Below are 3845 nucleotides of genomic sequence, written 5' to 3'. Positions count from 1 at the left end.
CGAAACAAAACCCCAATTGATATAAGAGACAATAAACAACAAAAAAGCAATTTTTGTTTTATTTACAAAACAGGTGAACATGAAAACGGACATATTATCTTAATAATAGAATATTCAGTTTTTTCAGATAAACGTGTTACATATCTATCTACCAAAAATATTAGCACCCTTACCTTAGAGTACATTAGTTTCTTTAAAATTACAATATTTTGTTATTGTTGTTGCAATTAAGAGTTAAGTGTTTTCGTTTTTTCACAAGTTTTTGGTATAAAGTGTGACATGGCCTGAAGTGAGCTATTGCTCTCTTAAGTTGCCGGAAAAATTAGGTCGACTTTTACACGAGATATATGGTATATATGTTTATAAATAATATAAAAAAAACAACCTTACGAAAGGTGAGAATATGCTTATCGCAACTGTAGAAGTTGTTAACATAATGAATCTGCGTGTACTCGTATTTTGTTAACCAAACTTAACATCTTCGATGTAAATGTTCATATTAAGAGTTAGAATTGCTCGAAATTATTCAGTTTTAATCATGAAATAAGTTTGCTTTCCAATGTGAGTCAACATGCTACACACTAGAACATAAAAAAAAAAAACGAAAAATGAACCTAATAGCTAGATCAAAATGGAAGACTGGATAGCACAAGGCACTCTTTCACACGTACATATATACGTGTTTGTGTTGAATTAGTTGTACAAGAACAATGTACACAATACATCTTCCCCTCCCTTATTGGACAGAATTTTCTATCATTGCCCTAGAAGGGCCGATGAGAGATAACAATCTGAATTGTAGTTTTAACCTATTCATAGCATGGGTTTTAGTTAACAATAATCAAACTATTTCATATTACGGCTTTAAACGCTCTATTAAGTATTAACATTTATATATTTCTTTCTCATAATGGTGTTAACATATTTGTAATTTAATGATTTTGCAGCTGGAAATCTTTATCAACTGATCATAACTACCAAGTAGGAGATGAAAATGCATAGGTGGCACTTTTTAGAAAAGTTTCTGAACTTTTGGAAAATTAATAATGTTACCTAATATGAGGATAAATCTTGCTTGTTGTATAAAATTTAAAATATTGACAATTTGTAAATCTGTAACTAAATATAAAATATTGTGAACAACAATAAATAATACAATAAAATAATGTGAATAATAATAATAATACAAGCGTATTTTTTTATTTCAGATGGCGCTATAATTGGTTCAGGTTCAAAGCCATATATAGAAAGAGTTTGGCCAATTGAGTAACGGAATATGCATGCCCAGTATGGTTGAACCTAGCAAAAACAAATCTCAAAAAATTGCAAATAATACAAATTTCAGTACTTACCACAGCTTTCAGAGTACCAAGAACCACAAACTCAACATTTCTTCATAATTATGCAAACCTATTCCCACTAAAAGACAGATGGATAGATTGCTCGTTCCGTTACTTTGATAAAACTTTATATAAAAATGATCTGTTAACAGAAATTGAGCGCTATATCATACATGATGTTGACAGACCTAAGTGCCTCTCACCTTTGAATTTAAATTTAGAAATAAGACCACCCACGCTAGACATTAAAATGATTTTTACCAAGAGTGAGATATTACCGTGATATTTAAAAAGGGGGTAATTTATGTATAAATACGCGTTAGTAAATATCTTGCGAACAAGATATTTCGGAACTGTTTGTGATCTTACACAACCAAATTAAGCTGATTGTGATTGTTGGTGATCAAATATAGAGAATAATTTTTAAACTTCACTAAATGTAACTAACATTATATTCAAGGACATGGCCTTGAAAACAGCGTAAAAGTTAAACAGTGTTTTCTGTTTGAATACCTTCAAGTAGCATTTGTCAGTTTTTAATATCATTAATTCGGGAGAGAGGAAGAGGTCGTAAAAGACCTAAAATCCCGGTACCGAACGAAGCAGACGACACGGTATGTAAAAACAGCACTTTCTATGAAGGCACTTAAAATCAAATTAACAGAAAATAGTGGAATTTGCCGAAAAATTATTGAAAAAAATACCTTGCTGTGCTGCCTGAGGTTGCAGCAATCGAATAGAAAATGGTGTCCGCTTGTTTGGCTTTGCGGCAGATCTTGAAAGGAGAAAAATTTGGGAAGCGAATGTTGGAAGGGTAGGTTGGAGATCGCAGGCAAACAGAACAAAACTGTGTGAGGTAACTTAGATTGAGTAACAGAAAATGGGGCTAAATTTCACTCATTTTAGACAACTTTTTCTAAAATCTCTTTGAAATGTGGGATAAAACGCATCTATATCACGGAAAAATCTACGCTGGGGTGTTTCAATATCACATAACTTGAATTGGAAGCTGACAAAAGTCACCTAACTCAGCCTAATATTATGCTATTCCTAGGATCATTAACGTTAACTTTAGGCTACGATGTCACGTCTTGCTAACTTTTAAGTTTGGTCTGGCTTAGCCGAGGCCAAATTAAGGACCTATAAATTACACAGAGTAAGTACATCAAGCTCTCGTTAATATACCGAAGATTGTTTACATATAGTTAAGGCTTTAGCCTAAAGGGAAAATTTAGACCCTGCACGAATCAATGAAATGCCCAATCTAATATTATTCGGCCTAATGCTAAGCTAAACAATTTTTAAGCTAACCTACAGTGCTAACTTAAAGGCTAACCTCGGCTAAGCCCACATACGCAGCGAACAATTTAGCTGTTAAATTTGGATAGTTAATCTACCATGCGTTGTTGATTTTGTAGAGCATTTTTCAAATTTTGTAGAGCATTTTCATACGATTTAGATTCCTTAATTGCAACACTCTGGGCCTAAGTTAAGCCTAGGGCCTAGGTCTATGTAAACTTTTTGATTAAGTATACTCAACAAAACATCAAATCTATTTGTCCAAGAAAAATAAAGCTCTATTCATCAATAATTAGCACACCAACAACATTAAAATCTTCACGCTTTCCTCGCAAACACTATACTTACGTAGAAGTTTCGTCAATTTCGCGGAGCTGGTAACAGACTCCACGTGAACCTATCATGGCTTCCAACTTAGGTAATGAAGTCACAAATTGCCAGTTGGCTAAACTCTCTCTACATACAGATCTGTTCAGGTTAAACCCAAACTACATGTGTTCATTGTTCATACACCAAGTTTACATTGTATTTTACTACAGTTAAAAACCTATTACTGTACAGCTTTTTTTTTAAAGATAACGCAACAAAACTATTGTTGGAATACTAAGATACTACTATTAACTAGAATACTACAGAAATATGATAATTAACTCTAATTTTAGTCATGACTGATAACTCAAATTTTACAAAGAAAGGATTACCAGTAACTAAAACACTAAAAAGTTTTGACTACTAAACAGTCTCCCAGTTGGTCAGCGGTAACTTTAAGGCTTTACAACGCTAAAATCCATGGATCGATCCTCCAGTACAGATAGCTTATTGTGTAGTTTTGCATTAAGACAAACTAACTAAATTGAATCCTGCAAAGATATTACCACTGACCAAAATTATACAAAAACAAATGCAGAAAATAGGATAATATGCAATCTTGACTACTAACGAGAATACTGCAATGTCAAAACATTTATTTTGTTTTACACTCGCCAGAGGATGACAGCTGAATGACTGTGAGATATTGTTTGCCAGTACTTATATCCTTCAATGATGTCTGTTTCGTAACTGTGACCAAATTGCTTGTTATTTTTATATTTTAAAGAAATATACTAAATTTATCATCATGAAAGATGAAAAATAAGAAACCTCATAAACTGAATATGAAGAAAGATTTACCTTTGGAAAGTTTGTTTGTTTGTAATTAAGCTACAC

At 32.5% G+C, this 3845-nt stretch overlaps 1 protein-coding gene across 7 annotated transcripts in view; it reads right to left on the bottom strand.

Moving 5' to 3' along the window:
* Positions 1-420: 420 nt before the first annotated feature.
* LOC106462738 (collagen alpha chain CG42342-like) overlaps positions 421-3845 on the bottom strand; it is a 220189-nt gene continuing 216764 nt past the window's right edge. For all 7 annotated transcript variants that reach the window (XM_022390068.1, XM_022390071.1, XM_022390069.1 and 4 more), the window contains one exon: positions 421-451. The gene's annotated coding sequence lies outside the window, so the exon portion shown is untranslated. The remainder of the gene's footprint in view (positions 452-3845) is intronic.

Source organism: Limulus polyphemus, unplaced genomic scaffold, assembly GCF_000517525.1.
Source record: "Limulus polyphemus unplaced genomic scaffold, Limulus_polyphemus-2.1.2 Scaffold1235, whole genome shotgun sequence".
Classification (NCBI taxonomy): Eukaryota; Metazoa; Arthropoda; class Merostomata; order Xiphosura; family Limulidae; genus Limulus; species Limulus polyphemus.
Note: the sequence above shows the minus strand (reverse complement) of the source record. Positions and strands in the feature narration are given on the sequence as shown.